The sequence below is a fragment of the Microtus ochrogaster genome, unplaced genomic scaffold (genome assembly GCF_000317375.1).
Source record: "Microtus ochrogaster isolate Prairie Vole_2 unplaced genomic scaffold, MicOch1.0 UNK66, whole genome shotgun sequence".
NCBI classification, from domain to species: domain Eukaryota; kingdom Metazoa; phylum Chordata; class Mammalia; order Rodentia; family Cricetidae; genus Microtus; species Microtus ochrogaster.
Window position 1 is genome coordinate 1,638,339 of NW_004949164.1, and position 13,452 is coordinate 1,651,790.

The following is a 13,452-nucleotide window of genomic DNA, read 5'->3' on the forward strand; positions in this document are numbered from 1 at the left end:
TTTTTTTTTTTGTTTTTTTTTTTTTGTGTGTGAGTTTTATGTGTCTGTGATAGAATCCTCTGACTAAAGCAGCTCATGGAAGAAAGGGTTTGTTTGGCTTTCAATTCCAGGCTACAGCCTGTCATTGTGGCGAGCTCAGGGTGGCGGGAACTTGAAGCAGCTGGTCATATCACAGCCACAGTCAGGAGCAGAGAGCAAAGAATCAATGCATGCCTGCCAGTTCTCAGCTAGAGTTCTCCACTCTTAGACTTCAGAATTCCCTTCCTAGGGGATAGTGCCACTCACAAAGGGTGAGTCTTCACACCGTGATTAACACAATCCAGATTATCCCTTGTAGAGAAGCCCACAGGCCAACCTAGTCTAGATAATCCCTCCTCGAGTCTCCTGGATTCTAGTATCAAGTTGATAATAAAACTAAGTGTCTCACTGACCATAGGAAGATGGTTTTGCAGATGGGCAGTGGTGGCGCACACCTTTAATCCCAGCGCTCCGGAGGCAGAGGCAGGCAGATCTCTGTGAGTTCGAAGTCAGCCTGGTCTACAAGAGCTAGTTCCGGGAAAGGTTCCAAAGCTACAGAGAAACCTGTCTCAAAAAACAAAAACAAACAAATAAACAAACAAACCAAAAAGATGTTTTTGCATTTGTGTCTACTCATACTTTTTGCTTGGTTAGAACACCCGTCAATCCAAGATGCTGGAGTTTGAATGTGGCAAGTTTCTGTCTTCTTTCTCGATTAAGAGTTAAACACAGAAAAGTCAGGTGTGGTATTACAGAACTGTGCTCCCAGTGTTTCTGAGGTGGAGGCAGGAGCTCAGCTCCATAGTCAGTTTGAAGTCAGTCTAGGATACATGAGAGCTTGTCTCAAAAACCAAAAAAAAAACCAAAAACAAAAAAATCCACAAAAAGATATCATATTTTCACAAACTCTGTGTGTTTTCTTATTAGAGTTTGGGTAGTTATCTAAAAATCATATATATTTTCCAAATCCTTGAGGTGTCCATTTGTTCATTTGTTGCTCTTGAGAAACCAGTCCACCCAAATGCTTAGACAGCCGTTACATCCACACAAAGGAAGTGCACTGCCTTGCCCTACTAAGACTACAAAGCCCCCCTCTCCTTCCTCATGTTGCTCCTCAGCTTTTTCTTCCTCAGAAACTCACTATATGAGGAACCAGCATGGGACAATGATGCGGGACCTGGTGTGATTACCTGGGCGTGGTGGGAATGAAGGCTTGGGGAGAAGGCTAGTTGGCCAGTTTTCATGAGTGGAGCCAACTGAGACACTCACGGTCAGATCTAGGACTACCAATCTCAGTGTTCTTCCTCTTCCTGGTCCCAAAGAAACCAGCTTGGGGCTTTCCTGGCATCCAGTTCCTAAAAGTAATGAATCTCATAATCTAAATTTCATTAATATATGCAATACATATGAACTTTAAGCCAAAACACTGATAAGACAAATACCATTAACATATTGAAAAATGCCTATTTTAAATTTAAAACCACATTAAAAAACACATTCTTTATGGTTCAAAAAACTCTGGACAATGCCAAAAATCAGTAAAAATCAAAGTCAGAACATCCCCATCCCTCGTTAGCCCTGTCATCTGTGGGAGCTGCTGCCACTGTTAGGTTGGATTTTTGTGTTTATCTTTCTGACATTTTGTTACTTAGCTTTTCCTCCCACCTCATGTTAATGCTTTCACTTCATGTACTGTGTCTTAGACATCTTTAATCCTTCATACACGTTACATTTATTGGTAGAAGTAAGAGTCCATATGGCCTGTGCATGATGCGCTCATCATCACCCTCTCTTCTCAGTTTCCTCTCCCACCTCTGTTTCTTTCTTTCTCTCATTGTGCTGCAAAAACCATCAGGGCCCTAGGAACTCTACTAAACCAAGGCAAAACCAATTAAATACACACGATTTCACGAAAACGAAATTACTGTTACTCATAATTTTATTGTGTCAACCGGAGTAGTGGCACTGGATAGGGTAAACAATGTTTTGTTTAAACAGAAGCCCGTTGTTTATTGCTGTGGACACGTTCTGATATGCATGACTGCGCTGGTCTCACCCAGGCACAAGGCTGCTTCTGCTTCAAAGCAGACTGGCCTCGGAGTAAGGCCCCTGCTGCCTCCGAGGACCACAAAAAGTGAATTTTAAACTCTAGCTGCTTTTCTTTTATGGAATTCAGACAAGCACTATAGAGAGAGAATTTCACTGTTGATTTTGAGTAGGCTCAGATCTTTGGAAGTCTGATCCCCACTGGCCCCAGTGCCTTGCACGGGCCATCGGGTTGAAAACATTGTAAAACTCATTCCTTAGCAAAGTGATGGATGATGTCTGCTTGACCACTTGCATATGAACCTCACCCACGTAAATGTCTCAGACAAGAAGACAGAACAACTGTTTTTTTAAAAAAAAAAACTCTTGTAGGAAGGACTTTCCCTCCCAGTGGTGTGATCATTTCTCCAAGAACTGGTCCACCAAGGCTTTGCCACATCTTTTTAAAACCTTCTTCTCTATCTCTGGTCTTTGGTTCATTTTTTCACAGCAGGAGCATGGCTAGCCTGTCCCTGTTGTTCCCAGCATGGCAATTTCAACCGTGAGAAGGCACTTGGTGTACTGGTGGAGGTGCCATGACGTATTTTAATGCTACTTAAAACCCTGGAGCTCTATACATTTCTTTAGCTAGTCTCTCTAACCTACTCTCCCAAGGGTGTTCAATAGGCCCATGCTTTTCTTCATTTTCTTCCACATATGTAGGCAGCCACTAAGAGCACTAGCTAAGTCCTCACTGCTTTCTACAACACGCCATGCTCACTTGCAAAACCTCCTTACAAACTTCTTGATGACTGTGTAACAAAAGTAGGGACCCAATCACGGTTAGACCCGGAGATGGTAGGGAACATGTTATCCTCTTCCAATCTGGACATCTATTTGTAGCAAGTAAGCATGATTTTCATATTTGTGGGAAACTTCTCAAAGGTCTCACTGACAGTTGGTTAGGCTCTGCAAGTAGCGTATGTGTGTTCATTAAGTAGGTTAACTACAGAGCTCAGGCAGGTGCCACCCTAGAGTTAAGTGGGCAGCACATTGGCCTTGAGGCAAAGACATGCACACGGGGATGTTTATTTCCTTTTCATGGATGTGTAGTATTCGTTAAGCAGATATGGGCAACTAGGAGAGTTCAGTCCTTTTCATATTTGTAAACATGCGGAACTAAGTAGTTTCAAGCATATATCATGCTACACACATGTGAATTCATCGCTAGGATACTATAGAGGAAATGAAAGATTATGTGCGTTCATAAAATCTCTACGTACTGCTAACTTGACTTTCAATGAAGTTGTGTAAGCGTGCTCTGTTAGAAACATAGATACATACTTCAGGTGTTTTCTCCGTTACAAGTCCCTCTCTTCCCACTTAGCTCTGTGTCCAGCTGTCATAAAACTAGTCAGGACACCCAGAGAACAGGAGGAAGGGAAAACCAAAGAATTAGATCTGTAGCAAAAAGGATAGTCTAAGGTGGCAGGATCTGCTGCAGGTGTGGAGTAAGTAGTACCTGTACTGGCACCAGCTGGATGGCACCCGTCTATTTGCCCTTCTCCACCAGCCAGAAAGCTAGCTGATCTCTGCAGTTAGGGATTCTATCTTGTAGCTATTTTATAGTGTGTGTGTGTGTGTGTGTATGTGTATGTATGTGTTTATATGTGTGCAGGTGGTTTATATATATATGTGTGTGTATGTGTATGTGTGTGTTTATATGTGTGTGTGTGTTTATATGTGTGTAGGTGGTTTATATATGTGTGTGTATGTGTATGTGTGTGTTTATATGTGCATAGGTGGTTTATATCTATGTGTGTATGTGTGTGTGTTTATGTGTGTGTATGTGGTTTATATATATGTGTGTGTATGTGTATGTATGTGTTTATGTGTGTATGTGGTTTATATATGTGTATATGTGTGTTATATGTGTGTATGTGGTTTATATATATATGTGTGTGTGTATGTGTGTGTTTATATGTGTGTATGTGTGTTTATGTGTGTGTAAGCCAGAGGTCACATCAGGTGTCTTCTCAGTCACTCTTCCCCTTGTTTTATGAGACAAAACATCTTACTGAGCCTTGATTGGCTGTCCAGCAAGCCCCGAGGTCCTGTTTTTAAAGCACTGGGATTCCATAGGTTCTGGGTGTCCTTTGTCAACTCAGGTACAGCAAGCATCTACTCAACCTTTCTTCTTTCTTTCATCCTGAGTCTGAGGCTCTGTGCTGGCCAGACTGGCGTCAATATCCTGTCAGTTAAGCCTTGCACTCTGACACTCACCTGATTTCTGCTAACTCCGGCACCAGCCATTTACAGTTTCAGTCACTCTTTATTTTTATTTTATTGATGTGCCAAATTTCCCCCACAAGAGGCAGTCTCTCTCTCTCTCCCACTAGGTATGCTTGACAACGACTTTACAGCTTCCCCTCATTTATTTTTTTGTCTTTTCCCTGCCTAAATTCCTGCTCTCTGGTCTCCATTTCCTTGACTGAATTGTGTGAATGCAGTACTTTCCCAAAATAGAAATAATAAAATAAAGATGTGAGGACACAGGAAATTCATTTTCTCTTTGAAGATTAGCTAAGAGTAAGCCACAAGTAGAAACTTCAGTGCTGATATTCTTTGATTTTCTTCAGGAGGAAATCTTCAGTATTAACAGGGACTGTTTAATAGAATGGGCTTTTCTGTTTGTGATATTTCTAAGAGAAACACACAAGAAACATGTTCTTGTCAAAGGCAGGGTCTGTGTACAAAGATGGTAGCAAAGAGTTAGCAACGTTAGCAAAGAGTCAGGTATCCAGATTCAGCATTGAGGAAGATCCTGTAAGTCAGCAGTTCAAAGCTAGCCTGTGCAACATTGTGAGATCCTGTGAAAAAAATAACTAAATATAAAGTTATCATAAAATATAATTACCAAAAAGTGTAGCAGTAAGATTGGCTTGATTTTTATATACGTGCACACAGTTTCTGTTATCATTTGTGTGTGAGGCTGAGTCTTTCTATGTTTCTGAGGCTGACCTGGAAGTCACTAGGTTGCCTCAGGCTGGCCTTGAACCTGTGGTTCCAGTTCCTTTGCATTAAAGGTTTTTGTCACCACGCACAGCTGAGACACATTTTCACGAGTATAACTTGGTAGATGATTTTTTTTTAAAAGCTCATTTAGGTTGTTATGCAGTATTTTCTTGTGGTCTTCAAATCATTTCATTCTTTTCTTAGTGGGAAATTTAGTGGAGTTGTGAGGAATAAATCAAGTAAGCTGCCTGACAAAACTGAGTTCAGAGCAGCGATAAAGACCAAGTGCGGTAACAGAGGATGGAAAGACTGGAGGGAATTACTTAACCGGTGATGAACAAAGAATGTTATCAAACGAGAATACCCACTGTCTGTCAGGGCCCACAGATGTGAGTTCTTCCACCTTGACCAGAGGTCAGAGAGTTAGAGCTTGTTTTGCTCTTTCAAAGTTGTTGACCACAAGTGGCTATAAACAAAACAAGAGGTCCCCACGTAGAGTGGTTAATTAGTGTTTTGAGTATAGAGGTGCATCAGCTCCATCTTGACCAAAGGGCAGAGATGATCTATTTATTCCTTTGATCATGTTGATGAAGTCTGTTGCCTCCCCACTACCCTTTTGGAGTGGGGTATTATAGAGAACACCTGTGGAAAATAAAGGGCGGTTTAGCACTCACTGAAAGTCCCTCCCAATGCTATTCTGTGTTTTATCTCTTAATTCTTTCTTATCTCTGTTCCTTTTTGCTTAATAATTCCAGTCCTCACACTCCTACCCTGGAACATGTGAATCCGTTTAAGGCTGGTCCTCAACAATTGTCTACGATTCCCTCTAATGTCTGAAACAAAACCCTCAAACACTTGCCAGTTGGAATTGATGAAAAAATACCATTAGGCAGTTCTCGATGAGGATGGGATTCGAACCCATGCGTGCAGAGCACAATGGATTAGCAGTCCATCGCCTTAACCACTCGGCCACCTCATCCTGTGAGCTGCTACTCCTTACACATGAAGGAGTCGCAGGAACCTTTCGTATGACTGTTTTAATAGCCTTCCTCTAGCTAAATCTCCAAAATTGTCTGAGTCATAAAAGAAATTTAAAGCCACAACAAAAGGAGAAGCAAGCTTATTTGGCACATATTTGATGGGTTGAACCAGTGCCTGGCACACAGGACTGGACAGGCAAGCCTTGGCTTGGCTCCATTCAGTCCTGGCTGGAGTTTGTATTCAAGGGAAGGAACGTTCTAGCTTTTCATACAAAACCTCTCTCAATTCTGTTTCTGGTTAACCTGATCTTTGATTCCTTTTCCTTCGCTTCCCCCCACCATTACCCCTCCCCACTTTATGGTCCCTGGATTTGGTGTTGATCACCCTATGGTAGGACAGTGTGAACTTCTTTTAAAAAGCAGTGGTGAACTGCAAGCTGTCTTGGCTTTGGTGAAGGCAATGAAAAGGGGAGCTGTATCTAAGGCAAGGCTGGTGCAACTGGGAACTTATACAGTTAACTAAAGAATCTTATTGAAATTTGACAGAGGTCATTGTCTCTCCAGGTGCAGGGTGGAGAATATATTTACATTCATCATCTTGGTCACTGGTTATTTCAGTGTCTAAGCTAAGTAAGTAAACAAAACAATAACAAAACACTAAAACAAAGCAACCCCACCCCCCAAATTGTTGAATTACTGAAGCAACTAAAGTTAATTCAAAATCTAAGCACTACAATAAGGTGAACAGATATTTTCAACTAGTTAAACCTTTTCAGTTAATAATCAGTGTTTTCCAAAGAAAAACAATTCAGGCTGGGTGTAGTGGCTCATACCTATAATCCCAGCAATCGGGAAGCTGAGGCAGGGGGATTGGCATGAGAGTCAGGCCATCTTTGCAATTAGCTGGGCAATAATGGGACACATCTTTAATCCTAGCATTCAGGAGGCAGAGGCAGGCAGATCTCTGTGTTCAAGGCCAACCTGGTCTCTAGAGCTGAGTTCCAGTACAGCTAGAACTGTTAGACAGAGAAACCCTGTCTCCAAAAACCAAAAAAGGCATAAAATTGTGATAAATGTTAAATGTGTTATCAGAAAAAGTTCTCAGAAAGTTAGAGAGCACATGATTATCATTGTGCAGGCTGTTTGGTGTGAGGGTGTTCTTGATGACCTAAACTAATAGTACAGAAAAAATACTAATCAATTACTTGCAATTATGTCTATTAAGAAAAAAAATTAAATAGAGAAAAGTTTTTTCTGTCAGGCGGAGGCAGGAAGACTGCCCTGTTTATTAATTGGGAACTGTCACAAAAACCCTCTGAACAAATGAAAAGTAAAACAGAGGAGAAAGGGCCAGTAGGCACTGAGAACAGTGCTGTATCATAAACCCCAAACTAGAATAGCATCTACCCACACCAGTACATGATGGGTGGCTTTTTATTGTGTCACCCTAGGCTTGAGTTCCCAGGGCCTCCTCTAGGTCCATTCCCTCCAAGTCAGTTGTCAGAGACAGGTCTTTCCCGTGTGAAAGTTTCAAGTATGGAGGTGGGGATGTGTCTGGTCCGTCCTCATCAGGAAGAATAGCTAATGAACCACAGGAATTTAGGCATGGGTGGCTGTGGGGGTGTCACCCCTGGCTGCTCCAATGCATGGTGCACCCAGACTTTTCTCCAGGTACTAGTTTATGTGAGACCTCAGGAGACCACCCGGATGCTCTCCTATTCTTCCCCAAGGTAAAGTTAAAGGAATTGAGGATTGTGGCATGTACCAAGTTTTAGGGCCTTCCGGAGCTGACATGGTTATGTTGAACTGCTCTTGTCTGTTCTCCAAAAACCGAATAGAGATAAATCTGATGGAAATCTTAGCTATATTCACTCACCCAGAAATGCAAGTCAGCTGGATCCAGGGTGTAGCTTCCAGGGTGCTAGTCGGTGCTTGGGGGCTTCAAGCTGGTCAGCCTTGCCATTAGACCTTCATGGTTGCCAAGCTTTGCACTCAGAATGCAAGGAATATTGCATTCTTAAATTAATGAGCCAATGTTCACGGGTTATTTTAAATATGTTTATTTTTAGTGCTGCAGTTGACTTATTTTGTATAAGAAATTATAAACATGTTTAGTAGTCTCCCTTAACATCACTTTTAGGAGAAGAAAAATCACTTATATTCTTACAGAAATATGAGAGACCTGTGCATTTGTCCTTAATGAGACTCTAGTACCAACCACAAGATTGTACTGTTATAGCTCAGGCTGTTTCCCACTCTCACACACCTCACTACGGTAGGTCTAAAATGTGTGCTCCTCCTGCCATAGCCTCTGTGGGTACTGAGATCACAGGGGTTTACCTGGCTATGTGTTTTCCTTATGAAGTTTGCTTGCTAACCTCGTGCTGAAGCTGGAAATGGCATTTCCACTGAGGTAAAAATGTCCCGTAAGAAATTACATCAACACATGTACCATTCTTTTGCTTAGTGCTTGGAGACATTTCCCAGAGAAAAATGTCTTCACATGAATGAATCGTGGAAGAAACACCCTTCCTCCCTACTGTCAGCATCCATCTTCCCAACTTGGCTCTTCCATCTCCGTTTAAAACGTTGCTTTTGGAGGACTCACATGTAAGGCTTTGAGAGCTTGAATGGCAGTTACTCTTTGAAGGTAGACATTGCCTATGTTTTCCCAACCTCCAGAGTTCTGGTTACACTTTTTCTTTCTCTTTTTTCTTTTTTAGATCTCAGGGTCTCATTTATTCTTGACTGGCCTTGAACATCTACTGAGTAATTATTTAGTGGGGGGGTGGTTATGAATTTCTAATTCTCCTGTCTCTACCTTCTAAGTGTTGGAATCATAGTTGTGGTCTGGGTTAGGTCCTGAGATGGGAAGGAGCATCAGCGCAAAGAAAAGAATTATCTGACTACAAGACAAGTTTGAGACAAGTGGTTGGCTCTGAATAGAGCCAGCTGTCTTTATTTATACATAAAAAACAAGCAGGTTTTTCCATACTAACAAACACATTTTTCCTACCCTCCAACATTAACCGTAAAATTATGTAAAATATGTTTCCCCAACTTTTACATCAACACATCTTTAAACCCAAAACAACACTTAGCATCTTGCTAGCCTGGCCTCATATTGAGCCAGATACATACTGTCTTTACAAAACTAAAAGGTGATTGACATGTTGTTCCTTTCTCACTAGCGTTAAGAAAATTCAAGGGTAATAAAACATTATGCAACCTATTTCTGGGACTGTTTTCCATCCCTTCCTTTTTTTAACATATTATTTATAGTTTTATTTGACCGTTCTATAACTGTCTGACCTGTAGGATTGTTTGGTATACCTATAATATGCTTTATATTATATTAAGCAAAAAACGGTTTCATTTCTAAGATACATATGCTGGACCATTATCTGTATTTATTTGTGCAGGTATACCCATGATGGCCATAATGTCTAACAAATGCATGATCACTGAATCAGCCTTTTTTGAGCTCAAAGCAGTTGTCCATTGAAAACCTGAATAAGTATCAATGGTGTGGTGTACATAATTTAATTATCCAAAATCTGAAAAATGAAACACATCCATCTGCCAGATTTCATTCCTTTGAGTATCCTTTGGTTACTCCCTGCAGGCAGAGGTGTTTGGTTATAGAAAGAGCAAGCAGGACCTCTCTTTATAATTTCCTCATCTTGTTGTCATATAATAGAAAACTCTTTAAACCTTTGCTGTTGACATGATGCTTCTTATGAAATTCTGATGCCTTCAGCACACTTCCAACCAATAATTGGTCAATTTCTGCATTACCTTGTGCTAGAGGACCTGGCAGACCTGTACGGGATTGGATGTATGTTTTGTATATGGGACAAAACCTATTCCTGATTATATCTTGAACCTGAATGAATAATGAAGTCAATTCTGTATCATCTGGTATAATCTCAGCACTTTCAATATGCAAGACAATTCTTTCTGCGTATTGACAATCAGCAACTATATTAAGAAGTTCTTTAAAATCCCTTAGTACTATAAAAATAGCATATAGCTCTGTCTTTTGGACAAAATTATAAGGGCTTTGTTCCACCTTACTTAAATCTTCTGATTTGTAACCTGCCTTTTCTGATTAATTTTCATCAGCATAAAATGTATGGGCTCCAGTTATTGGCACATCACATACAATTTGGGGAAGAATCCAAGTAGTTTTCTTTATAAGGCTTTATATCAGTTTTAGGATAATTGTTATTAATCTCTCCTAAAAAATTAATACAAGCTATTTGCCAGGATCATTGCCTTCCCATAATTTTTTTTTATATTTTATCAGTAGTAAAAGGCACTATAATTTCTGCTGGGCCTATTTCTGCTAGTTGATGAAGTTGCAATTTTCCTTTTAGAATTAATTCAGAGACCTTTTCCACATGAGTTTTTAATTGCTTTGTTGACAGCTCTTAGATCTGTCACCATTCTCCATTTACCAGATTTCTTTTTTACAACAAACACAGGAGAATTCCAAGGGCTGGTTGATTCTTCAATATCTTTCTCCTGTACCAGCTATTCTGAAGCCTGCACTTTCTCTTCTGTTAATGGCCATTGTTTAACCCATATTGGTTTCTCAGTTAACCATTTTAAATGTAGGACTGCTGGTACCTCTAAAGGTTTGCTAGTTGCTTTGTGTTCTTGTACAGCGTGAATGGCTGGTGACCTTTGTATATAGTGCCTTAAAATATCCTTAAAACTCATGTTTCTGGGACTGCAGGAATGTTAATCTGGGTATTCCATTGCTGCAGCCGGTCATGATCCCATAAATTCACTGCAATATTAGCCACATACGGCCTCAGCCTTCCTCTCTGTCCTTCTGGCCCTATGCAGTCAACTCATCTCATGCTTTGTTTCACTTGAGATAGATAGGGTTCCAATTCCTAGGAATTGAACATTTGCCTCTTGAAGAGGCCAATTTGGATATCAAGACTCTAGAGTAATGATAGTCATGGACACTAAAAAATGATCTCATGCTACCTCAGAATTGAGTATAATAAAGGACTATTTATTTAGGGCTAGATTCACAGATCACAGTCCTCTGCATGAATGGGGATCAGGAGCCAAATATAGCAGCTGGAAGAGAGAGGAAGCATGTATTTTATGTCAGCATTTATAGTACAAGAGGCCACGCCCAAGTGGGCTGTTATCTTAAAGGCTACTGGCTAAAGGAGTTCTTACAGCAAAGGAGGACCCCAGAGTAGAGACAAAATTAAGCCTCTATGTGCCTACCCCTCCGGAAATTCAGTGTCCAGCAGACCCAGCTGGTCCCTCCAGACTGTGGCCCAACCCAGCACTGGCCTTGCCCGGACCTCACCAAGGGGGTAGCCCACCTTGCTTGTGCTGAGGAGGGGGAGGGGAAAGGTGAGGGGACCATGTGAGAAGAGGGGGGCTGGAGGAAGAGCAGGGAAAGAACAAGTTTGTTCTCTGCAAAGTCCTGAGGATGACCAGGAAGAGCAAATGAACTCACTGGGAAACCAATGGACTTAGAAGACCAGCTGCCAGGCTAGAGAGGCCAGCTTGGTCCACTTGCATCCAAATGCTTGGTGCTCTCTAGGACACTGGAGGTTTTCTTTTCTGCAGTCAGTAAACTTGGGCCAGCTGGGTGTGAAGGAAGGAGGTGATGATTACTCAGAATGTCACTGGCAACATTTTATTTCGTTAATCACTTAACAGTACAATTCCCAGCGATGACACTAGTTCTAAGAGAGCAAACACATATCCCTTTCTGGCTACTGTCTGGGTTCATCCAACTTCTCTAAGTTCATACAGTTTACCCCTTTCTTAAAGGCAACCAGACTCTCCATGCCAGCTCTCCAGTGGTTCTGCTTCCTTCCCATTATTGGTGTTCTTCAGGCTGTAGAAGCCAGCTCAGAGTGTTGGCCTCAAGATATTTTATTAATAGAATCACTGGGACCATTGAAATCAGTTTTTCTGTAACATACTGTCACACAGTGTCTTTCACTGGAGAGCAATTCACTGATTCCTTTTAAGAGATCCTCAAGACTTCAGTAAAAAAAAAAAGGGGGGGGGAGATTATTTTGTTAAAATAATACAGGCTTCCAGAACTGTTACCGTAACTACAAGGTATCATCGGAGAAAAATGTACAATGTCAAATACAGGGCAAGTTTGCTAAGGGCAATGAGTAACTTTCTAGGGGACAGGTGGGAACTGTTACCTCCCTACTATGTCTTTGCCTTCAAGGCTGCTGCAGAAGATGGAGAAGCATCAATAGATCTGCTTCAGTTGCTGGAAGGTGAGCCTGGTGTGAGTGAAGGTAGCTGCTACAGCAAATGGTGACCTATTATGAGCAAGCTGAAAGAAACAGGTTTACTTTTCATTCAAAAGGAAATAGCATGGCCAATTTCAGCATAGGTGAAAGAGGAAGTAAGCATCTCCTGAATTCAGAGCACCTGGTATTATTTCCCATTATTTACACACTCCTTGCCCTGTGCACTTTTGTTTGGGAAAGTAACTGATGGATACTGTGATACCTACCTCCTGTGTCAGGAGCACACTTGCAGTTCAGACCCACTGTGATGGCAAGAAAAATTACGATTCTGGTCCCAAGAAGAAAGCAACTCCAACTCATGGCAAAACTGAATATTGAGAAAACCTTTTTCCTTAAGAGGATGCATTTGGGTACAGTCTCCGTAGCTCTTGCTTTCTGGGGATTGTGCTCATGACCTACACATCTGAGATACATATAGGAAACTCCCTCCCAATTCAGCAGGGAACCCTCTGGCACCTGCCATGTCTTCTGGAGAGACTGAAATTTCAGTTCTTCCTAGGACGGGCCAGGTGCCTCAAAAGCTCTAGGTAAGGCCTGACTTTGCCCTCATTAGCTCAGACCGTAGTTTCTTTTTCCTTGCTCTGTGGTTGCTGTCTGAATTTGGTTCTGCTTCATTACCCTTTTGCTCCTGGTCATCAAGACTCTGCTTTCCTATTTTACCTTCCAAGAAAGTAAGTTTTGCTTTCTTTTTTAACGAGGTACAAACACTGCCGAATCTTGGGATTCAAAGCATTGCAGCTGTGAAACATCTCTAGTGGGGGTTCACTATGGCCATAGAAGCAATGGTCTTGGCAGTGATCCTGTGTGCTCTTTTAACGACTAGAGACCAGTCACAACTGATTTCAAAAAGTTGGTTTACTACAAAATTTCTCAGGCCATTCATCTAAGAAATTCACCTAAACCAGGCATGGTGGAACATGCCTTTAATCAGAGCACTTGGGAGGCAGAGGCAGGTGGATCTTTGAGAGCTCAAGGCCAGTCTGGTCTACAAAGTGGGTTCAGAACAGCCAGGGCTGTTACATAAAGAAACCCTCAAGATTAAAAAATGTAGTAATAGGAGCGGCAGGGCTGCGTCCCGAGCACCCCAGCTGCCTGCTTGG

General features: G+C 41.6%; 1 non-coding gene across 1 annotated transcript; it reads right to left on the minus strand.

The window, feature by feature from the left end:
* Positions 1-5,955: 5,955 nt before the first annotated feature.
* Trnas-gcu lies at positions 5,956-6,037 on the minus strand. The gene has a single exon. It is a non-coding gene; the product is annotated as a tRNA-Ser (tRNA).
* Positions 6,038-13,452: the final 7,415 nt, after the last annotated feature.